This window comes from Echeneis naucrates, chromosome 7 (assembly GCF_900963305.1).
Source record: "Echeneis naucrates chromosome 7, fEcheNa1.1, whole genome shotgun sequence".
Taxonomy (NCBI): domain Eukaryota; kingdom Metazoa; phylum Chordata; class Actinopteri; order Carangiformes; family Echeneidae; genus Echeneis; species Echeneis naucrates.
This window is the reverse complement of record NC_042517.1, coordinates 24,414,143-24,439,952: the sequence shown is the minus strand read 5'-3', so window position 1 is coordinate 24,439,952 and position 25,810 is coordinate 24,414,143. Positions and strand designations below refer to the sequence as shown.

Below are 25,810 nucleotides of genomic sequence, written 5' to 3'. Positions count from 1 at the left end.
CTGTGTACAATAAAACAGAACAGACAGGCTGCTGACATGGGATTCAAGTCATGGCTTCTGTTCTTTCCAGTTCCCTGTTGCTTTAAAAAGTGTATATGGCATATAAAATTGAAGGTGTGCACAGCGTAGAATATCCAAAAAGAAAAGTAATGCCTTTAGATCAAGGAACTTTACTATATGCATGAGAAGTGTTCATATACACTTTGTCCATCCTTCAACTGAATTCCACTCAATGGTTTTCTTGCATTTATACTTTAACCTGTCCTGCCTATCTGATTAGGTTTTGGTGGGAATGCATATTCATATCCATAGATCGGCACATCTCTTTTTGAGCCACACGTTTTGACGTGAGACTCACGTGCGTTGTAAAGTCATATTTCCCTCCGTGTGAAACTAAAAATACCTCTGGAAAATTTCACAAAAACCTCTCTGAGAATTGCCTTGCACCAACTTCGCCCAATTGTAAGTTGTTTCCCAGGCTTTGTTGTAGCTGCAGCTTTGTGTTACAGTCCATCATATGTGATTTTGTGGTGCCTCGCAGTTTTCCCTGTTGGGTGTAGCCTGGCAGCAAAGACAGTGACAGGTTAAACTGCACTTGACCCCACGTGTGCCCAGTTTGATTGACATCAAACAGCATTTCCTGCTTTCCTCACAGCCATTGGATAAAAGCCAGATTTGACTTTTGAAAACTGGAGCCAATCAAAATGCAGGACATCGTCTCCATATGTAGAACGCAGAGAAAGTGATAAAAATGCTGTGCAGTCCCCCACACAGTGGGACACCTGGTCCCCATAAACACATCACTTATTCCCTTAAATCTAATGAGAAATATACTGACAGCCAATGATGGGAATTTAATACTTTATAATGCCGTTACCATTACTGCCAAAAAATATAGCGCATTACCATAATTGAAGCATTTTTGTCATCAGACCAACTACATCTCTGAAGCAAGAGGCAAAGACTGACTTTCCTGCTCTTATTTGGTTAGTGGGCATGAGACAATTGCATAAATGATGATGATTGGCTGAGGTAGAGTAAAATTTCATGGTGAGCCAATCAGAGGTAGAGGTGGGCGGGTGTTGTTTACAGAAATTCGAAAGCACACATTGTTGGACACCCAACGAACGACACAAGTGAGTCAGTCCACAAGAAACAGGAATGGCAGCCCCAATAATCGAAAAGTAGCCTTCTCTAAATGGTACATAGCCATTACTTTTCCCTCCAATAAATTAAAGGAATGCTGCCAGCATGCATGTCCTTCAATTGCATCATTTCACTGTGGAATTACCTGAGCCAGGCAGATTTGCTTTGCTAAAGTGCAAATAATAATAATAATAATAATAATAATAATAAACATTCTGACAGAAGGCAAGTTGATCTGATCCCGCTCTGCAACAAGTGGACCACCACAAATTCTGTAAAGTGTGCCTTTGTTGTCTGTGTGGCAGTAATTAGAGATGTATGTGTTATGTACTAGCATTTAAATAACAAATAAGAAAAGATGTGGGAGAGGAGATAGTGAAGAGAAAGATTCCACGGATCAACAGATCAACAGATTTTATGCTGGTGATGAGGCAATGACTGATCATATCTGCTCACAATCAAAACACTAAGACCACTCCCATTAGTTTCATTCACTCTGCTTTAATTTATTTCCTCAATTCCCAACAGGAATCAAGGGGATTCATATCTGCTCAGTGAATATAATATGACTGTCAGCAGCACGAAAAATTGGCTGAGCTCATTGGCGGTTTACAATTTTTGAGTGACACTGTTAAGTGAAGAAAAGAGTCTGGACCCAAGAGCGGGCACGGAAGGCTCAGGAAATAATTAATCAAAGATTTATTGACAAAGTAACAACAAAAGGCTGGAACAAACAATAATAAACAAAGTAGCAGTAGTGGATGCGGCGGTAGCTGAGTGCTGAAGAAAGCGGACAACAGAGAAATAAGGAATAACTAAAAGTGCTAAATCCAGAAAAACAACGCTATAAGAAAGTTTTAACGAAAAATCACTAGCAACACAGAGAAATAAACAAAGTACTAAACAGAAAATTACTAACTTCAGGCAATGTACTAAAACTTATGAACAGAAAATCACTAGACCTACTAGTCAATTCAGGAACAAAACAACAACAATAAAAAAAAAATCACGAGCTTAGAATTAGGAACATGAATAGTCGTGGAAACTCTGGAGGAGTTCTGGCAATGAGGGGAGTGGACACTGGGTCTTAAATACAGAGGGTAATCAGGCTCAGCACACCTGCACCGCATCCAGCCCAGAAACAGACACAACACAGGAAACAGAATGCAACAGAGCTACAAAATAAAAGCTTGAACCAGGACAATCACAGACACTGCTGACAATGACTACACAATGTCACAATTCATTACAAAATGTTATGCCAGAATGATTACAGTTTGTCAGCTGGTGTTTCAACTCGAGGGTACAGTTGACATCGACTCGGTCCATCCCTCACCAAAAACAGATTTACTGCTAACATGACTGGTTAGATGCAGAGTAGGAGGAAGGACAATCACAGATACCAGCTTCTCTGCCACCGCTTGTCAGCCAGCCTGGAAATTGTTGGACCAATCAGCAAGGAGAGGAGGATGCAGCCTCATCAACCCTGCAGGCTGCGTTCAAGTCACACACGACAAGCTGCCATCACGGAAATAACACACACAAACAGAATAATACAACACAGTCGCAATGCTTAGTGTCATAGCAACGCAACAACTGCCTCCATGTTGAGTTTGGTGGAGCTCAGCAGTCACTAGAACAGTGACCATGTGGGGCAGAAATCAAAGAAACACACATCGATTTCAGCTTCAGGATTGACTGCAGCAGCAGGGTCAAAATCATAAACTGTTTATAAAAGTGGATGTTGACTATGTGCCTGAAAAACTAAGCCAGCGCTCTAGAGATTTAAATCTGCATTCAGATTGTGTTGATGTTTATGGGAAAGCGTCGTTCCTTCTCCTTTATTAGCTCAATAAACATTTTCGTTATTAGTTTATGATCTCGGTTATTAGTTGTTACATGTTTCGGCTGCTTCTGCAGTCTTCCTCAGAAGCATCATCTGATGTGTGATGGACGTCTGCACGACGACACAGCCAAAACGCGTCAAGGTAAAACACAAACCTTACATTGTTGTCTTAAAGAAGAATCCAATCATATTGTTCCCAACATGTTAAGGCCATCCCATCCTTGGTACAATATACATATAAAAAAAGTAGGATAAAAACACCAATCAGTGGAACATCTCTTGTATGACAAACAAGTTTATCATCTATTCACCCACTAATGCTCAACAGAAAAAAGAGAGTTTGACTCGATTGACTTGATTTTCTGACTATTTTCTGAGTGTTATGTGGATCATGACTGCAGGTATGAATTGTGGCTGGACGTCACCTACGCACCATTAAAGCACTTATCTATTTAAGCCTATGAAATGACCCTGATAAAGCTCACTTCAGGTGAAGAGGGTGTAAAAAGAGCTCCACCATTTTCCTGCCTTATTAATGCCTATGACTTATAATATACTGTACATATATATAGTCTCAGCAGCATTGTGATGCAAATGATTAAAAAGGGCAGAATGGTAATTAGGTTGCATAAAGTACCAAAGTGATGATTTGTTCACCTGTTTGTTCATCTTGAGTTTCAGTCTCGTTGTGCAAACGTTCTCAGCGCAGTGCTCAAAAGGAGGCCTTGGCACCTGGTCATTGACCTTAACTCTCTTAAACTGTGAGTGCTTGTGAATGGATGACTATCCAGTAAGCACAGAAATGCTTGCATTGAATAGAGGACAGCTTTCTCTCCTCCATCCACATACACTGAAAAGGTCATTGTGGCTTTCACACCCCTGCATGCAGGACATCTATAAGGAGAGATGCTCGGGGACTCGGAGTCAATCCCACTGGGTGAGGGCAGTCCACGTGGGACAGCTTGCCAGTCAGCTGTGAGGTGAAATGAACAATTACAGCATGCATTGTTGTTTGTAGCCAAACTGATGAGAAAGAGTGAGAGGAAGAGGAGAAGCCGAATGAATCATTACGCTGCACATGACTCTACTCTCTGCTCTGCTTTCTGTCAATTAAGAACCAGCCTAATCAGACCTGTCCTGGATGTGTTTACTGTCAGGCAGGACAAATGTCAATGCCAGATCTGAATATCGCCTTAGCCTTAGTCAAAAGAAAAAAATAGTCCACAAGCTCGAAAAGCTCCCTTGGATGTTTGGTTATGTTTCAGTTTTGTTGCCTCCTCTTTCATTTATGATTTAATTTTGCTATGCAGATGAGTTACACGGATAAAGTTTGGCATGTCGGTATGGGGGCTTGCTTATCAAGACAAACTAAAATGTTTGCATAGTGATCCTCAACAGGAACTCTTTCATTCATTGTCTAAAGGCCTCTACAGTGCCCCAACATTCCAGCCAGGAACAAATGATCAGTTCTTCCTTTCATCTGTCTCCTCTAATCATCCTTCACCATGCAGCCTTAGGGCTCCTCACTCACTCCTCACTTGCACTTTCCTCCAACTGCCAGCACATTTTTACAAGACAGAGTTGGTGAGGAGAGAACAAATCCCTTGAAAGAGGCAGTGCAACTAGACAAGCATCTTTAGGCACAACAAGAGGCTTGGGGCTTGGGCAAAGAGGTTTTTAGCAATTTAAAGGAGAGTTCATGAACTGTCATTAAGCATAACACAGGAGAAGTAGGCTTTCATCTTACTGCTTCACAACAATTGCACAAAGGAAAGGGAAGAAAATGGGTTCTCACTCTGACATTGTGAGACTACATAATGTCGTTTCCTCTGTGCTACAAGATGTGGTTGTCAGATAAGACAGATCAGGAATCTAAAATTGACACATCTGTTTTCCTGTGTGAATAAATATGTGACAGAAGTGTAACCTTATACGCTAGAGAATACAACTGTTACGATTTCACGTCAAGAACTAAAGGTTCTGCAATGTCATGTGAAGATGGCAAAGCCCTGTAATGGTGTCAGATAATAACTCTTTGCTATATGGTTGTATCAGGATGAGTGTCAGGAGGACAACATAAGCCTGTCATCTTTTATTCAAATGAACGTGTAGAAATGAAATGTTCAATCTGTGACGATCTGTCTGATTTCAAAATGTATGCAACAGCTTTTGCCTTGTACAGGAACACAAGGTTTTCACATTGTCACTGATCTGCTGAATACCCTGTTTGCCTCAGCAAATTATAATTAACTACTGCAGTTGTCTTCCATAACACAAGACAAGGGATCTCTCTAGCTGCAGAAGAGTAAACACATCTTTAATTTGATGATCTTGTCTCACCTTCGACTGTGACTGTTGACAACCAATGTAAACTCTTCTTCCTCCAGATGTACTCAGAAGGCAAAAATATTCAAATTCTTTCAGACTTACTGGCTGCTTTGAGTGTGTGAGTGTCTTCACATTGACAAGTACAACAATATGCAGTACACTGATGTACAAGCACCTGGCTGTTTCTCTCGAACACTTTTTACCCTCATTGGTTGTCATACTGGCTGACCACACAAATGAATAAAAACAACAAAAGACCAAGGATGTACTGTATCATCAGTGCTGACGAGGAGCCGACATTCGGGGGTCAATGGGTGAAAACCAGCAGCATTCGATTTGGGATAACATCACCCTGTCAGACGTTAACATGGGAGTATCAAATTAAAGAAACATTGACGCTGCGTACAAAAAAAATAGGCAAAACTGGTACACTGTCAGTTTTTGAATGCCTTCCTTTTTTTAATTTCAGGGCAGAAGACATTTACATTACAACCACTGATAGCATCTGTACAAAAACGAGACTGTATTAGAACCAAAACCCGATCTTCAGCGTGTTCCATACTCACAGACTTTTTGTGAAAACACTATCGATTTCACTATGAGATGAAGTCAAAAGAGTTTGAACACTGACAAATCTTTAATCACATTAGCAGTGGGTAAGGCCATAGAATGAAAAAGGTGACACGTGGTCCGGGTAATGCACGCATTCTTGACTGATGCAGTAAAAAACCAGATGCAGAATATGAGTGGCGGTAAAGTCATCATGCAGTAGTCAATAAAACATTTAAGGATCATTTGCACAACACAGAAAGCGATGCACTTACACCAGCTTGTGAAAGAAGTAGATGGTAATGAACATCAAAGTAGTCGGCTGTGATGAAGGTGTTCAGTAAAAATCCTCCAAGAACTAATACATAAAAAATTGTACGATATATCTGACATCCCATTACCTTTGAAATGTCATTCAGTGACTGTTGGTGCTGTCGCTATCCCAGCCTGGTTTCTCTTGTAAAGCTTTGTAAAATAAAATGAACAACTGTCCCTTTAAAACGGTGTGGAGGTGCCTTACAGTAAAGATCATCTTACATTCAGAGCAGCATGGTAGTTTGTTTCAAATACATCATCCACCGTGTCACTGCTACACATCTACACAAATTTAGGATTAGTGTGTACTTGACAGCAACAAAGAGAAGACTGATGGGACTGACTCATACTTATATCAAGTTTAGCACCCAGTAGTCTGGGGAGAAGATTACACATTGTTTTTATGCGTCCACGCAGTAAAATGACAAGAATTATGATGATGTTATCCATTATCTCCTACCTTACCCATTATCTTACTAATGTGGCCAAGCTTACGTAACAGTGTCTCATAGATGTCCTCCATTGATAAACATTATACATTGTAATATGTGAAATATGATACCGCACATGAAGATAATATTGATAAACAACTCACTCACTAAGAAACAAAGTTGCTTGACTTGTGCCAGCAGATCTCATCTCCTCTTTAAACAGGACGTGTGCCAACCTCCTGAGACATCTTGGGCTGCAAAAGGTCAAATATGTTTATATTTCACTTCCCACAACAGATCATGGAGAGTGTCTCCATGCAGAAGCTGTGAAGTGCACTCAGACAGGCACGTAATCGCAGCAGCTGCTCTGCTAGATTCATCCTCTTCTATGAATACTTCAACGCATTTTAATTTCCTCTTGGCTTTTTCATCATGAAAGCTGCTTTCTAATGCACCGAACAATAATTTGAAAGCTAAGTCCAACCCAAACCCAAAATAGTTCTAGACGGCTTTTTGCTGTGCCTCTCCTCTCCTCCAATAGCCGTGCTATTCGCTGAAGGTTTGATGCTGTTGTCACTCATAATTTATATCTGATGTACATTGTGTTCTGGTTCCCATTTTGTGCACCCTCCTCCTCTGATTCATTACTCTCCCGAGATTTTATCCTCTTTTCATTTGTCGCTCCTTTGCACTGTCACTTTCCAGCTCCTGTTCAGTGGCTGTGTTCAGCCCACATGACCCAAAGGGCTCACTTTAGCTGACAATTTAAATATTCTGTGACCTTCATAATCACCAGATCTCAGCCCAGCTGAACACTAACAAGACCAACATTTCAGATGGTGCTCTATACCTCCTTCATCAAAATATCACATACCCCGGGGTGTATTTGAGAGGAACGATGTTCAGAGAAACATTGCTGCTCTGCTCTGGCTGCAAGAGGTGGACCTACATGTCACTTCATGTTGGTTTTTCCTTTACTTTCTGTAAATCTGTTACTGTCTGTAACTGATGTGTGATTTTAGGCATAACAAGTGAAGGTCAAAGCGTGTGATAAATTCTGGTTAACGCTGCCTCCTCCTCATAATTCATTTTGTGATTTCAAATGTTCAGATCGTACAGGAGATTTTCTTCCCTTGTTGGTCTTGATTAGTACTTTTTTCAGACAAAAAGATATTTTAGGCAAATTCCACCTCCTTTCCACATGAAGGAGCAGCAGCTCTTCACGCCGACTGTAAGGCCTAGACCAAGCTGCCTACAGAGGGATCTCATTTTGCTCGCTTGTGTCTATTTATTTATTTACATTTTTTTTGTCACTACCCGAAGCTCGTGATTCCAGATGAGAGCTGGAACGTATTAAAAGCTTTGTCTTCCAGCTCAACTATCACTCCTTCAACACGACAGTCTGATGAAAGGTCCATATTACTGCTGACAGTGCACTAATTGTCTGGTAATCTTCCACTCCCAGTTACCCTCACTCATGAACAAAACACCCATTTTCTGACTGAGAACTTGGGCCACAGCCTTGGAGGTGCTGGTGCTGCTCTCACAAGCATTTAAGGTCATGCTCTGATGAAGCCAACCTTCATCAGACAACCAACCATTTATCTGTGGCGTGCAGAAACGGGAACCTGAGGTTCCCAAAGCAGATACACTGAAATGCTGAATCTGGCACAGGCATGAAAAAATTAAAAATATTATATTTTGTAACCATTTCAGTATTTTCTGTGGAGAAAGCAGAGGCCATATATATTATATAGTCAAACAAGAAAACTAGTGCACCTTAAAATCAGATCATGTTAATAATTTCACAATAGAAAGTCTGACATATTCTGGGAGTCTCCCTCTCTTTGTCAGTTAAGGTTTCTAAGACAGGAAAGAAAACATTTCAATTACTGAGGACCATTTTAAGACATACTCAAAGGAGAAAGATTGGGCTGTTGCACACAGATCACACAGGCAGTGTATCCCGGGCTCTATGATTGATCATTTATTGGGCCACTGCAGTTTCAGGAACAGAATGAGGAAGTGTCAATTCATTGCCAGAATGTTGGTGTTGGAAAAAGGATTTTTAGAAATGTGATCTGAAGCTGAAAGTTAGACTTAAGCCTAACTTTCCAACACATGGTTCGCACTATTGGTTATTTTTCTATGTTTACTGTCAGTTCCCTGTACTCAGAATACCCAGGGGTTTATTTACAGTTTTGAAGAATAAATCCTTGCCCACAAAAGAAAAAGTAAAGATCAAGGTATCTTTCCATCCAAACAAACAAATGCTGTCTCAAATTTACAGAGCAAAATACAAGAGCAAGATGTAACTTTAATGAGATATTGTGTTCACAGAGCTGCTCAACCTAAAATACTCCAGGCAGATCAGGGCAAGTGTACACAAAGTAAATGGTTTGCTTCATTGCAAATATGGATTCGAGCCTTCTCTACAGAAAAATCAAGCAAGCTTTTGCTTCCTTCCTGTTCCACCAAAATGGTTCGGGAAACTGAAAAGAATCAATTCTCCCAGGTTGCTGGATTTGATCAAAGAAATCTCTGACCACATAAGGTGATAAGCATTAAAGAGGGGAAAAAAACATTATATATAATCACTTAAGCACACAGAGATGCTTTTACTTTTGAGTCTGTTGTAGAGGCTCAGTCTGCATCTGTGAAAGTGTGTGTGTGTGTGTGTGTGTGTGTGTGTGTCTGAAAATAGGATGGATATTGTTCATCATGTATATCCAGTCCCTTAGAGAAAACCTGATGTGGGATTAGGGGAACAGTATGTTCCCTGAGGCTCTGAAATTGGGGCTCACTGGCACTGCCTCCATTGCCCCCAGTGTAATCACAGAGCTGCCATAAACCTTTACAAGAAGTAGCTGATGGATGATGGAACTTTGGTACCACCGCTTGTTATGGAACATACAGACATAATGAGAACCTACGGACACATATGGTCAACACTATCCACTGTAGTTGTCTATGTCTGGTATGAATCTACATATGACAGATGTGAAAAAAATGAAGCCGCTCTTATCATAATAAATGAATATTATATGTTTTAACCAGTAAAAAATACATTAAAATAAGTGGCATAGCTACCTTTGTTGTCATGGTTACTGTACAAACTTACACAGACATGCACACCGCAGTAGAAGCTACTAAAAAAGTTAGAGATAATTCCCTGTAGGGGGCACATTGACATTTGTGTTCAGCTGTTAATACTCTTTGAAGTGTTAAATTGGATGCCAACATGATACGGTGAATCATCCCCAAGCTATAACACCACCAGGAGGTTTCTTTATGAAGGGTGGCAATTTCCAGAGCTGTCATCTCTCTTATTGCTCGAAGCAAATACAATCCATTCCAATTTATTCCAATAGCTCATGAAAAGAGTAAAAGCGCTATTCTGATCTGGCTCAGGCAGTATGACAATCATGGCTTTGCTGTGGCAATATTATGGATGCCAAGCGGTACAGAATAGAGACACCAAAATAGCAATCGAGTCAGAGAAATAACAGTACAAGGGATAATCAGTTTGATAAAAAGTCCCCATTGTAACTTCAACACAAGACAAAGAATGTGACCATATATAATAAGCCGCTTTATACTGTGACAGAAAGTGATGCAAGTATGGAGGTGTGTCAATTTATCACCAGAACAAAGTGATAGTTCCTATCCTGACAGTTTGTTATTGCAGTTGGCACCATATATCAATCAGCTATGACATTATGACTACCTGAATACATTTTGTCACCAAACACACTCCACAAGGCCTTCAAATATCAGCTGTGGTATCTGGACCAAAATGCTCGCAGCTGATGCTTTCAATCAGAACCAGCCTGAACTTCTTCAGCAGTTTGAGTTACAGTAACTCTTCTGTTGCATCAGCCTTCACTCCCCATGAGCATCAATGAGCCTGACTTTGCTGTTCCTGCAGTCCTGTGCTTTTCCTTCCTTGGACCTCTTTTGGTAGGTCCTACCCGCAGCTGTCCAGGAACATCCCACAGAGCTTCAGTGTTGGAGCTGATCTGACACCGTCTACACATCCCAGTTTGGTCCTTATCAACGGCTCATTTTCAAACTGGAGCTTTTTTCTGCTTCAACATCAAATTCAGGACTAAATGTTCACCTGCTGCCTTATAGACACCAAGCACTGACAGGTACCATGGTAATCAGATGAAACGCACGCACTGACAGGTTGTCATGGTAACCAGATAATCAGTGTATGCACGTCATCTGCCAGTGGTTATAATGTTATGGCTGACTGGTGTATCAAATCAAATCAAATCAAATTTTATTTGCTTGGCACTGATCATGTGTAAAAGCAACACAAAGTGCCTCACAGAAACTAAAAACAAGAAAGAAGAAAACCCACCACCCCACAAATACACACAGAGACATACAGACACACTAACTGTCATTAGAGAGACATGGCCAGGCACCAAGGGCCAACCACCCTGAGAGGGCTCCTGGTCCACCACTGGGGAGCGCTGCCACAGAGACGACCCCGACCCAGGCACAGAGGAGGCCCCACACCGTCCACGGCAATCACATCAGTAGACCAAAAGTAACTCCCAGTGTGGTACTGTAGGCCCCCATGAGGAAACACAGAGGAAAACTAATGAACTGAAACAACTAAAACAGTAAGATGAGATGAGATAAAATAAAACTTATAAAATAAACAAAGTACAGGCATAAAAATGTAAAGAAAACATGTAGCTAACATCATGTAAAATAAAAATTAAATATGATAAGAAGCCTGATTAAAAGGAATAAAGAAATAACAAAGCAAAAGGCCAGTGCCGGAGGACCTCAGGGTCTGCAAGGGTTGATATGGTAAAAGTAGGTCTGATAAATAAAAGGGCTCAAGACTGTTAAGACATCTAAAAACTATTAAAAGAACCTTAAAATCAATCCTGATGTGGATGATTGAAAGTGAAACACTGGTCAGAAGAATAAATAGGTATGTATGTCTGGAAAAACAGTGACTATGTCTACTTCAGAACAGTCGCGTCATTATTTCACAGCACATGTACTGTTATCTTCAGCCTTTCTTTCACTTTGAAAATTCACACCTTTTGAAAAGTAAGAATTTCAAAGTCTGAGAATTCGTCATCAGTTTTGCAAATAATGAAGTACTAACATTTTGCAACCTGGTGACCTGATGCATTATTCATTCATTTTCTACCACTTATCTGTTTCTGGGCCGCAGGGGGTACTGGAGCCAATCCATTTCACAATAAAACAGGAAGTGACAAGACAAAGCATGGAGGACAAAGACCGAACATTTACATGTATGTGCATGGTGACTAAGTTCAAACCAGTTAAACAAATCTGAGATGTATCTACATTGCAAGCTAGGCTGCAAGGATAGGATAACGTGATGTACTTTCAGAACCAGTAAATCCCCTTTAAAATCTACGCAAGGACTGACTGTCCCTAAAGTGACAAAGTGAGGTTTGTAGCTTGTTTAGTCCCGGTGAAGAAGTTTCACGATAACTGCATGTTGTGTTTGGTTGTGTGCTGCATTAGTTTAAATGTGAGTGGCACACATACCTGACAATGATGAGCTGGTCTCTGACTTCCTATGCTGATTGAATCAGGCCTTTTCTGATCACCAACTGATCAATCAGTGCATCTTCACTGAACTAGAGATTTTCAAGTGCAACGCCAGCATTTTTGGACACAGGAAATAAGTCTTTGATTTCATTCATTTCAGATTATTTTAGTGTTTATGAATCATTTGCCAATCTACCTCTGTGTACTCAGACTATAATAATCTGACAGGGAAAACAGAGGCACAACTGACAAATTCAGTTTTTGGCACTGTGTCGTCCTTAACCAGCCAACATAGCTGCTTCAAATAAAACAATTCCTGCCATTGAGAACCTCCTGAGCTCCAATTCAGTGAAACGTGAATGAGTTCTGCCTCAGTCAGTGTGAGTTACTACTACACAGGAGTTCAATACTGAAATCAGTGACTGTAAACACTGGGTGGTCAATTTCAATAGAGATCAAGGTGACCAGTGTGAAGAAAATATTTTAGTGTGAACATACACGCATGCAAATGTACAGCTGAGTCATTCATCCTCTACTGTTTATCAGTTTCCAGGTCGCAGCGGATGCTGGAGCCAATCTCAGCTCACTCTGGGTGAGGGTGGGGTGGACAGTCCATCACAGGGCCAACACACAGAGACAGACAGAGACCAACAAACACTCACACTTACACACAGACCTAAAGACAATTTAGAGTCACCAGTTAACCCAAACATGATGTCTTTGGATGGTGGGAGGAAACCGGAATACTGGGAGGAAACCCACGCAGGCACAGAAAGAACATTCAAACTCTGTGCAGAAAGGCCAGAGAGACCTTCTTATTGGAGGGCATATTGGAGGGTAACCATTATGCTGTCCTGCTGCCCCCAGATGAGTCATATTACCGAATACCAAATACCAAATACACATCACCAAAAAGGGGACATGATCAGAGCAGAGAGACTAGAAGGAAAGAGAGTGAGGAAGAATGAAAGGAAAACACAGTCGTTTCAAATACCATGAAAGACAAATCTTAAGTAGATGTAGGAATAGAGAGGCTTCAAGAAAATGAGAAACAGGCATAAAGAGACAGAACAAGAGACTACAGGGAAGAAGCTTATGAGAAACAGAAAGTAAAGGGAGACAACAGTACAGTCAATAAGGCTCGGAAGAGCACAGACAAATGTGTTTGCTTAGGAATTATCTGTGCACCACGGCCACGCGCACTAAATGAAAGCGTTTTTCTCTGGCGCACATTTCCCATCAGTCCCACTAAGAGGAACAGCAGGCCACGTTGGAGAAGATTCCCCTGAGGTTAACTGTCCAATCAGCCTCTCCACTATTGTCTGCAGAGAGACAGCCCCAGTGATATCATGCAGGGGGGTCTGTGAAGTAAAACAAACTGAAATGCAATCACATCGGCAATGTCATGACCCCACATACAACACTGTTAATATTATGTCGCTTGTCCCTCTGCAATCTGGACCATTTAATCTTCTTGATGTAATCCTCTTTGTTTGGCAATCGTTTTCTTCGTCCCTGCAACAACTACTGGAAAACAAATGTGTAATGGCTTCACCACTAAAACCACACCAACTGTTACGCTGTCAGATAGATGGATGGATGGAGCGCACTGCATCATTTTCATATCCATGTAACACAAAGTGTCATGCTGATGAAAAATAATGTCACACTCATGTATTCACAAGGGCTCAAGATACAAGAGCTTATCATTGTCACTGCCCAGTCCTCACTGAGCTATAGCAGGTGTGTGCGTGCATCATGCGTGTGCGTGTGACACGGTTAGAGCTGCAGCAGCAGATCAAGACTGTTTAAACTGTACACATACATGACAACAGATCTCTGGGAGACAGAACTGGAGCACAGTGAAAGTCAACTGAATGCAACAGCCACAGTTAGGCTGAATAGAAATATATTCAATCAAGTCGGCAGTCATAGGCAGTTGACAAATCTAGTTAAAATGTATTTGCATACCACATTCAAGATCCATAAAGTCTAAAAGAAGACCACCATGTGGTCTTTGATTCTAAAACAGGTATTGGATTGATATGGAAAGAATCAAAGGTTGCAGTCCACAGAGAAATACTCAAAGCCTGGGTTCAGAAACTGAGCCTTAAAACAAGCTGTCAAGCCAAGAAACACTATCCAGCCTTGCAGGATTAGCGACCACAAAGGCTAATCACCTCTGCTCAAGGCTGAGTAATAAAGTGAAATATTGTCAGAAGAACAAAATCCAAATCACAAAAGCTGCAGGTTTTGATAAGGTAAAACATGTGACAGCAAAGCCTTGATGAAACAAAGCTACACCTTGACCTACAAATATCACAGCCTCTGCACTTGAAGGAGCATGTTTGTTTGGGAAGAAAGCTGACAGACACATTATCATCAGTATCACTCATTAATGATCGTGGCATAATAATGATCACAATATTTAATGCAATACTTGTGTATTTTTGTGTATCACTCCTTCAGTCCCTTTTCCCAGGTCTCCTTCAGTCCTGATCCACAGGTCTCCTTCAGTCCTGTTCCACTGATCTCCTTCAGTCCTGTTCCACTGATCTCCTTCAGTCCTGATCCACAGGTCTCCTTCAGTCCTGTTCCACTGATCTCCTTCAGTCCTGTTCCACAGGTCACCTTCAGTCCCTTTTCCCAGGTCTCCTTCAGTCCTGTTCCACAGGTCTCCTTCAGTCCTGATCCACAGGTCTCCTTCAGTCCCTTTTCCCAGGTCTCCTTCAGTCCTGTTCCACAGGTCTCCTTCAGTCCTGATCCACAGGTCTCCTTCAGTCCTGTTCCACTGGTCTGCTTCAGTCCTGTTCCACTGGTCTGCTTCAGTCCTGTTCCACAGGTCTAATTCAGTCCTGTTCCACTGGTCTCTTTCAGTCCTGTTCCACAGGTCTCCTTCAGTCCTGTTCCACTGGTCTTCTTCAGTCCTGTTCCACAGGTCTCCTTCAGTCCTGTTCCACAGGTCTCCTTCAGTCCTGTTCCACTGGTCTTCTTCAGTCCTGTTCCACTGGTCTCCTTCAGTCCTGTTCCACAGGTCTCCTTTAGTCCTGTTCCACAGGTCTCCTTCAGTCCTGTTCCACTGGTCTCCTTCAGTCCTGTTCCACAGGTCTCCTTTAGTCCTGTTCCACTGTTCCACTGGTCTCCTTTAGTCCTGTTCCACTGTTCCACTGGTCTCCTTCAGTCCTGTTCCACAGGTCTCCTTTAGTCCTGTTCCACTGGTCTCCTTCAGTCCTGTTCCACAGGTCTCCTGTCTGTGAGAGCTGTCATTAGTCACCATCAGAAGTGATGTTTCTCACCAATATGCATGAACTAGTCATCACTTGAGAAGGTTTGGACACATGTTCTAGCGAATACTTCGAGGTGCTGGTCTGAGGAGGTACCAGGGACTGTCTCAGCCCAGCTATGCTAATGCAGTCCAGATGGTGCTGGTCTACAACAGAGCTAATTCTGTAAGAAAACTGTCCTCTATAGAAATTAATTATTCAGTCAAAATGACATTCACTTCACAGAGAAAATAGAGGATTTGGAGACCAAAAGAGAAGTTTCATTTTGGAAAAAAATTGTATCTGAAGGATTATGACTTTCTCAGTAGCTGAAGACTTTTGAACACTGGAGTTGTATGGTGGCTCATAATTCATGTGAAATCACGGTAAAACTTGGAATTTCAGGAACTAATCATCTGCTCATATTCAAATTCATTAATATCCATGCGTAGCCACATGTGGGATAAAAAATGTTTTCTTTTACCACAACTTACTGCGTCTGACAATGAAAATTAAATCCTGTATCGAAGTTGCTAAGTTGGCATCAGTGGAACGACAAATATCCTCTGTAGAGACAAGTACATAAACGTGAATAAATAAGTAAACGCAGAAGAAATGTCAAAATACAGAAAAGCCTTTTTATTTATTACAGAAATATTTTTATTCTGCCATTATTTATATACTAAATTATTTATTTCTGTATTTATTCATCTATATGTATGCATTTTTTGTTTTCCCTGTGCCTGCATTTGTCCGTAGGTCTGAGTGTGAGTGTGAGTGGTTGTTGGTCTCTGTCTCTGTGTGTTGGCCCTGTGATGGGCTGGTGACCTGTCCAGGGTGTATCCTACCCTTACCCAATGTGCCCCCCCCCCAAACCTACCAACTGCATGTTTAATTCCTTCGATAGTAAGTCATGGAGTAAAGGAGCAAGAAACAATAATGATTCCAAATCTTCTGAGGTTTACTGAACCTTTCCGTCAGATAATGTCTGCCTTGCAACTGCATACTTCTACCAACCAACAAAACCGTTCCTGAATTACAGGAACTGAATGATTGACCAGAGGACAAAGTAAAATATTAGGCATTTGCGTTAAATGTCTTAAAGTTAACTGTGATGAGCAGAAAATATGACTTGTAATGACCAAAATTAACTAAAATTTATCCCCGGTACAAGTAAATGTTTTATGTTACTGAACCTTTCATCATGGATGCTGATATACAAATGGAAATGTGAAACTGCTGATGCAGCTGCAGGCCTCACAGTGAATCAGCAGAGGAAGTTTGGGATGATGCTACATGGGATCGTTGAATATTTAATGAATATAGTTTTTTTTTTTTTTTTTTTCGAGTGGAGTGCCACACCAGCTTGTCACATACTGAGTCCATCTGTTTGGTAATATGAGCTTTGAGTTTTAATCTAAAGTAACACTGGGATCATCGGTCCCACGCACACAGACAGCTGATCCATTTAAAACATGTGACTGACTGGTTTAACTGGAGCAGACCGATGCTGGGATGGTCTGACATTTTCTCCTATGCAAAGTAGAAAAGCCCTACAGTGAATATTTGCAATACAGTTTTCTATGCTGAGCAAGAAACATTAGAACTTGGGAAACAATTGATATTCACATCATTGCATCCTTGTATCCCTCACTCTCTGTTGCCTCTGTGTAAAAGTAAAATTAGCTTTGATGGATGGGAAGGCTTTTATTATTTATTTTATTTTAATGGTCTCACTCTGCAGTAATATTGAGCGATGCACGTCCTGCAGAGAGAAGAGACGCAGAAGCCTCCTGCACTAAAATTCACCGAAAGTTTTCTGCGAGCCCAGCAGTCACTGGTCTGCTCCACTGAGGCGTCATTATGTACTTGACTTGACAGACACCTGAGCATCTTTCCGAAATGAGAAATAAAGAGGAAAATAGAGGGAACAACAACATCAAATAAGGAACCTGGGGAAATTATTAAGTAGGTCAGATTGTAAAAAAAATAAATAAATACATTTGGAGAGGTGACTGAAGATGTGGGAGATGATGGATTGGGACATGAACAGTCTCCTCACTGAGAAAGTCAGCTGTAAACAAAAACAGACATAGATCAGAAGACTTAGATGCCACAGATGGCTGTGTGTCTTCTTCAAGATAAAGGCAGACTGGAAATGAGACTGTGAATACTGAAGAATGTGTAATCAAGAGAGATGACCCGATTCTCTGCAGGAAGTCAGAAAACAGAATGTGGATGATTGAGAGCTGGACAAGAGAAATCCACTTAGCGTCTTTAACAGCTTCTGCCACATTAGATACGATGCCGTGGAGCTAAGCCAGGGGTCTGCAGTATGTGTGACACCAATGATCTCAGAGGCTGGACATCATCCTGCTCACAGCAGTGTGACTGTCTACTGTTCACATCTACACTGTACACTTAAGTCTTTTCTTTTTGTTTTTCATCTGCCAATCAGAAAAGAAAGGCTCACAGACTCTTTTCTGTCAGATGCACAGCCAGACCAAGCACAGGCAACTCACTGGCAAAGGCAAACAGTAACCGAAATGAACTGACGCGTCAGCCAAGGTCATTCAAAAACTCAAAAACTCAAAAAAAACAAAAACAAAAAACAGCATTTCAGCCAAAAGAAATTATAGCCACACATTTTAGACATTCCTCTCCTTTGGGAATCTGTGTGGTGAAATATTCCTTGACATCTACGGATTGTCATCATTTGTCATTCTGTCAGCTCACAAGTTCTCTGCCAGAATGATTGCTTGTTGTAGTAAATAAAGGTCTGTCAACAGAAATAAAGAGTTGGACAGTGGGTGCTCAGTGTATTGTGCTGGTAAACTGCTTTGTTGTAACGTCCCAATGTTTTAAGGCTCAGTTTCTGAATCCAGGCTGTGAGCATCTCTCTGTGGACTGAGACCTTTGATGCTTTCACTGAATTAATATAAACCACATGGAGGTCTACCTTTAACCCTTTGGACCACATGGACAGACTAGCCAAAAATTAAAATACTAACTTTAGGTTGGCTTCACAAACTACGTCTAAATCTCAACTGAGAGCATTGAAGAAAACGACAGACCAATGGCATTAAAGGCTTCAAAGCTTCAAAGAGATTTCAACAATGGCACACACACTTTTCGTCATTTACAGAATAATATCTCCCTTGCTGCTTCCTTTGTTTGAAAATGATGAGAGGCAGCAACCCTCGATTGTCTCTGGCGGTTATTCATGAACAGGGAAAAGGTACAGAACACCTTTTTTTTCAGTAAACTCTCAAGGAAGAGTGGCTAAAACCATAATTACAGCCAGCATTACCTTTTCATTGCTCTGACAACACTCAGACTAAGTCACACAGACTTGCTAAAGCTGAGTAGATTTGGTGTCGGTTGACATTGTATTGTCTTGTATGAGACTAACAGCAACCAGCTTGTTAAAGCATTACAATGCATAGGCTTTCAAGTTTACATGTTTTAAGCACCAATTTCTCTGAAATCAGGATTCCAGTGGAGTGCCACGTGATATATCTGACAGCTAGTATATGCATTTTGTTAGTCTGGTGATTGTTTTGTAAACATGACACATGAAAAAGAACAAACATGAAAAGTCCAGAACTTTGTAATCCAGGCCTCATGTTTCCCTCATAGATGCACCTTACACTACGCTCACAAGATTCTGCTTTATTCCAAAATGGTTTTAGTTTTTAGAGTCATCTTTACTGGCTACAAAGAAGGCAATGATTCCATGTTAGTCCCCATTTGATTATATAAGAGGTTATTAACAAGCCAAGACTTTACCAATGCTGACTAAATCACCTATTTAAGAGCAAAACTGTAAGTCAACACGTTCCATATTGGAATTATCATCTATGTAGTGAAGGAATTTGGATGAATGCTTATATCAAGTACAGCTAGTCAAATTTGAGCAGAACACAAAGGTTGAGGAATATTAACAACGGAAAGATCATTGTAATCATTTTCAGTATAATACAATCAGTCTCTACATTCTGGAACATAGTTGTGTAAACTTTCTATGTTTCTCACCATAAATCTTTGCGTGTGTGTCCTCTAGACCTAAAGAATTTGCTGAATGCATTTTGTAAACCCTTTAGTTACCACTTGAATTGTTTCCATTTGTTTTCTGGGATTGAGTTTCCTTTCTATCTGCATTTAGTAGATTTTGAGAAACTTAAATATGCCAGCTGGAAGATTTCAAAGAATCCAGAATTTTGTTGCATCCGTACATCTCATACAGATTTATGAAAACTGCTGACTAGCTGCACAGGCAGGAGGCAGACGTCCCCTAAATACCCCACATGCAGGCTGTCAGTAGATATGACGACTGCTGCACTGAACGCCTCGCATGCAAATGTGAGCTGTGTTGTTGTGCATCTGAACTTTTCTCAGCCGAATGCAGTCCTGAGTCAAGGCGAAGCAGAACTATTGAGAAGCTTTCAGAGCCCCTCTCCCAACAGCACGTAGACACTGTACAAATGGCTGTGGAATTTACAATTATTTACTGCATTAATCACAGTAACATTACTGTGTATGATTTTTACAGTTGGATGCTGCAATTTTTACAACTGTGTTCATGTGACAAAATCACATTAGCCCGTACAGTACTGTAAATAGTAAATTACTGTATTTTTCTTTTGTCTTTATCATATAAATATAGATTCATATAGGGATGTGGTATAGAAAGTATATTATAAAAACAATGATTATCTCATAATTTCAACTTTTGATCTAATGTTTTTTTTTATCATAATTATGACTTTTTAACTTGACTTTAACTGACTTACTATGGGACTTTTATTTTGTATGAACGCTTTCGCTTCATTTTCAATTTATCCAATGAGGATCAAGAGAATTCAACGGTCGTGCTTTGAATGGACCAGCTATGTCACTTGCAGTTCTGACTCCATTAACAACAGGAAAGCTCTGTGACTTGTTATCAGTAGCAATTTTGGTTCGCTACACAAGGCTTTGTATTATACTAGTGTTAATTTTTGTATCGTCTGTGTTGATTTATTTCACTTTTTGCCTGAGAGGAATTCAGCGAAAACGTCTCCACAGCCATTGCAGGTAACTTAACGTTAGCTAGCTTATTTACACTGTAAAAGTTTTCACTGTAAATTTACAGTAAATTACCAGCTAATAATTGAATTACTTTCACAATAATTTACTGTAAAGATTTCACAGTAAGATACAGCAAAGCTACAACATAAGACCACACACAAGAGCACACATAAGACCACATTGCCATGCCCATGGAATTACCGTGATATAGCAGTATAAAACTGTTGAATTACAGTACCTTGCTGTGTATAAATTACAGCTTTTAACTATGATTTCACTTATTTAAATAATACTGTAAAATACTGTAAAGTTAACTGGTTAATTGCGATTTAACTACACCTACACAAACAGGATTTGATTTGTTTAATACAAAATGCAAATAGAGAGCAATGCCTTTTTTAATATTTAGTTGAACTAAAAAGTGCCACTGCCATTACATTTAACATTATCAACAGATCACTTTGGTGTTTATGTTTTAAACTTTTTTTTAATTTCGTATAAAATGTGCAAGAGCAAAAACGACAACCTCGCTTCAGAAAAATGTATTATTCCTTAAAAACTGTCAGCATTCCAACTACATTGACTTCTGCTCAAAGTCCACCAGTTTCTTCATCAGGGTGCTGACATGCGCTTACGCTTAGATTTAGATCTACACTCTTGGTTGATGCCCAAGAAGCACCTGTAAGCAACAAGCTAAGACAACAAATTTTAGTTTGACACTGACTTATGTATTGCATTGTTTAAGTAAACCCTAATTACAACTGAAAGTAAAAAGTGATACAAGAAAGCAACACAAGTGTGTAGAAATTGAGATACACCATCCACTTCAGTTATTTGCAAATGGAAGATTTTCAGAATTTAAATTGTTAGGTGAAATATCCCTTGAAGCATGAATTTGTTCATGATGAGAGTCAGCTAGGTAACATTGCGATGTCCTGTTAATGTTATTCATTAGCTTTTATCTTTCCTGCAAATTTCTCGGATATTTCACACTATGTTACTTCGTAATGAACTTTAGCTAGCTAGCTAGCAAAAGCCCCCCAGCTGCTCCCAAGTCCCTAACTAACATTAACGTTAGCTATGACAATGTTACGGTAAAAAGTAAACAATCCAGTAAAATGTTGAATGAAAATGAAATTACAATACCTTTGCATGAACTCCAGAGTGCACGAACTGTCACAGTGGTACTTTATATTAAAATTATAGAAACTGGCAAAAAGCACAGCTATCCCACTGATGGAGTTATTGCTTAGACACATCACAACTTGTTCTTCAATGGACAGCATTTAGAATTTGCGTGGGATCTTCATAAGATGCTACCAAAACCATAGGCTGCCCTGAAAGTCTGGCCCCCAAAATGGCATACATATCTTCGTAGATGATCCTCGTGGCTGCTGTGACCTCCCCACTGTCAGTGCCTGACCCTGTCTTGGGAGCATAAATAAAGCGCACACACACAGTATTTACGGAGGATATACTTTGCATGGAAATTTTTTGGCGAAGCATCATCTCTTCAACAGATAACATTATCGTTGATTATGTCTTTTGAAGGTTTTCCCATTTTTTGGAAACTTGCCCTCCAGGTCCAGTTCTTTGATAAGTTTCCTGTAACAGAAATCAGTGATGGAGATTAGTTATGTTAGCTATGGTTAAGGACCCCATCAGAGATAGTTGGTAAGTAGATAGCCAGATCACTCACTCCCACAGTGCTTTCGCGACATACTTCTTCTTTGTAAAGTTATCCTCATTCAAAGTTCTATACCTGATAAGGCAACGGACTTGATCCAGAGTCCCTGGAATCAAATGTGTGATTACTGGAAAGCAAATGATGTTTGCTTGCTACTGTAACATTGTCATAGCTAACGTTAATGTTAGTTAGGGACTTGGGAGCAGCTGGGGGGCTTTTGCTAGCTAGCTAGCTAAAGTTCATTACGAAGTAACATAGATAATGTTACTTGCTGCCTTATTATCAAAGTAATGTAAAAATATCTGAGGAATTTGGAGGAAAGATAAAAGCTAATGAATAACATTAACAGGACATCGCAATGTTACCTAGCTGACTCGCATCGTGAACAAATGTTGTGGTCACATATTGTATCATCTTACGTGACACCGTTCTCTATATAGAAACAATGTTAATACAAAACATTTTTACAAATGTTCCATGCAAAATTATACATACATTTGTGGTTTTTCTTCTCCGGTTTCACCACAACCTCTCGCTCTCGGGGGGAGGGGGGTCGCCATTGTTGGTTGATTCAGAATGCAAATGATGAAGTGAAGCATTCTGGGAAATTTTCACTGGCCCTTCCAGCATCTGAAAATCCTTGATGTGAAGGGCTAGATTCATTGCCCTTACCCCTACGTGGAAAACGGTACTGGGACAACACGACTCTCACGGGAATGTGTAAAATGTAGGGGTATGGCTAAAAAGTAGGGGCAGTCACTCTCTCGCTTAAGCCTCATCTCACAAAAACACTTAGACACAGATAGCCCACACACTCATCAAATACTCCATAGACATTCCCACACACATATTTATGGGGTGTGGACTAGTGATGGTAAACGCGATTCTTCAGCAGTTGCACACTAACGATATACTGATTGGTGTCTTCAGTTAGCTGTGCAACTAACTAGCTGCAGCAGGGATGAGTCAGTGGGGACCAAGAATCGTGCTTTCTGAGTCAGTAAAGTGATTCTCGAGCATTGAACTATGGGTTCATGACTCGCACAACACTAGTGTGGACACATTATTTATTATTATTTTCATTTTTTGTTGTTTATTGCAATTTTCATAGATGAGCATAGTCTTGTACAAAGATATGCATCCTCATAAGTACCTGGCAGAAGTAAACACTGGATTACACTATTGTAAATTGTTTATTTCAGTAAACATGCCTTTTTTTTTTTTTGCATATTGTGTAAAATGTAAATTTTATTTTAGTTTTTGGTACAGTCTGCAAAAATGAGTGTAGCTCAGAAATTAACCAGTAATTTATTTTTATTGTGGTTTATTGCACTTTCTAGCAACTTATGTAGTTAATATGGACATAGGTCCATACATATTATTAAATGTGGGTTCTAGGGGTTGTATTGATCTATAGCAAATTAAAATACTCCAAAAAATGGCACCACAGCATGTATGCTCTGGTAGACTGGAGCTTTTGCACCAGCTGATGTAACTGGCATTTTTATTTTTTGTTTCTTGTTTATAGTGATATTTTAAAAATGGCTTTCTGTATCTAACATTAGTGTTCCATTTGCCACACAGTCAAGCTTACTTTATCGCAGTAATTCTCAAACTGTGGTATGAGTTCTACTAGCGGAATGCAAAAATTGGCCCAAGACTTTAACCTAAAACCAAAAGATTGCCATTTCATTTCATTTTATTACAGACAACAGTTAGCCTATTCAGTGTTTTCCCCTACTACTATTTATTTGTGGCGGGTCTGAGTAGTAGTAGTAGTCGAGCACAATAAAGGTGTCTTCCATTGTTCTATTGTTGGTTTCTGAAGTGGTACTTGGATATTTGGTTTGGTATTTGATCTGAAAAGTTTGGTAACCTGTGCTTACCCTGATTACAAAAAATGGCAGAGGAATTTAGTTTTATTTTTACAGAGCGCAATGCACTGACATCACGCACACAAAGGAAAAAGAAAGAGGGGGCAGACTTGTTTGGTTTTAGCAGCAGGAAGATGGAGACAGAGCCCAACTCTGACTGCCTGGTCTGATGTGTAGCCGACGGCACCTCACGTCTTACTGCCGGTTTTTTTTTTGTGTTCAGCAGCTTATAAAAACTTAGATCAGGATTCGTTACCCTGTTAGTCATGCACCCTACCACACTTTTGGGCATTTGTTTGTGTTTGCTGGCACACGGATAGTGACAAGAAACACCTTTACACAATACAAAGTCAATGGAGAGCTCTTAATTGGTTTCCCCTCTGGTGTGGGCGGGGCTTAGATGCACCATCTCTATGGTGGAAAGATGTGACGACGCCAAAAGATAAATGTTGATTGTCTAAAAAAGGAAACCAATTGTTCATTATTAAGTAAAATGTCTTATTTTCTCATGTGCATTTATAATTGCTCTTTAACTAAACAAAAATGTGTTTTCTCTGATTAATCAATGGAATTACTAAAATATCTGATAGCAACAGCCGTAACAGCCATATACAATTCCATCCAAAAAAAATTCATTGCTTTACGGTTTTTTTTGTACAGCTAATTTGTACGGCACTGTAAATGCAGTATGTCATTGGTATTAACTTTACAGTTAAAACTCACAGTTGGTCTTTATTCTACAGTAAATACACCAATGTTGTACATGGAAGTACAGTGCATCTACTGTAAAACAAATTTACAGTAACCTGCTGGATAATTGTTGCCAGCAAGTTACTGTAAATTTTAAGGTAATTTTGTTACAGTGGCCATTAGCATACATGATTATTTACACATGTAAGCTGAATGCCTCACAAGCAGGCAACAGTTAGATGCTACATAAAGCACACATAATCAGGCAGCTCACTACTGGGCAAAAGCACTGTACCACATCACGTCTTTATGAGAGGGTTCAGGGGGGTTACAGTTGGCATTGCAAAATTTACAAATATGAAGGGCCATCAAGAGCCCCTTGACCACACCTCTGTCAGACATCAAGAGAAATGCAGGTGCTAAAGCGTCTCATCTCTTCTATGAGGAAACTGAATTTTGGCCTTTGATAGTGTATGAGTTGAATATTCCTGAGAGTGACCTGTGGATCTCGGTGGCTGACAAGTTACAGTAACAAGTCAGGTCACTAATACATATTCAAATGAAATGAAAGTTAATAGGTGTCAGGTGTCAGATTAATGATTTCTAATTTGCCAATTTGTGTTAAACCTACAAGGCGCCTGTGAAACTGGGATGCAGTAATCCATGACCTGGATACAAGTATTTATCATGCATAAGGGAAGATATATTCAATTTAAATGTAACATCACTAATTTAATCAGAACTGGAACACTAATGTCCATGTAAACACACTAATTTCTCCCTGGCACTGCTAATTATGAAAAACTCCCGGGGATACCTATAAAAATAACTGGAAATTCATTTTAAAAACAAAGGACTTTTTACATGACAGCTTTTTCTATACTAAATGATGACCACACCTTCTGTGTGAGTGTTGTGCTGTTAATGTGTATTCCTAAATCATGCACGTTCTTCATGGCCAGAGGCAGGTCTGAGTCATGGTGGAGCAGAAACACTAAGAAGCTTTCACAGCAGAGGAGGAGCTCAGCCCTGCTTCATTCTTTGGCCCCCCTACTTCCTTT

The 25,810-nt window shown here is 40.1% G+C and overlaps 1 protein-coding gene across 8 annotated transcripts in view; it reads right to left on the bottom strand.

The window, feature by feature from the left end:
• klhdc8b (kelch domain containing 8B) overlaps positions 1-25,810 on the bottom strand; it is a 202,985-nt gene that overhangs the window by 167,243 nt on the left and 9,932 nt on the right. The window contains exon 1 of one of the 8 annotated variants that reach the window (XM_029507412.1): positions 11,022-11,079. The exons of the other annotated variants lie outside the window; for them this stretch is intronic. The gene's annotated coding sequence lies outside the window, so the exon portion shown is untranslated. Of the gene's footprint in view, positions 1-11,021; positions 11,080-25,810 lie in introns of those variants that run through there. 8 annotated transcript variants of the gene reach the window in all.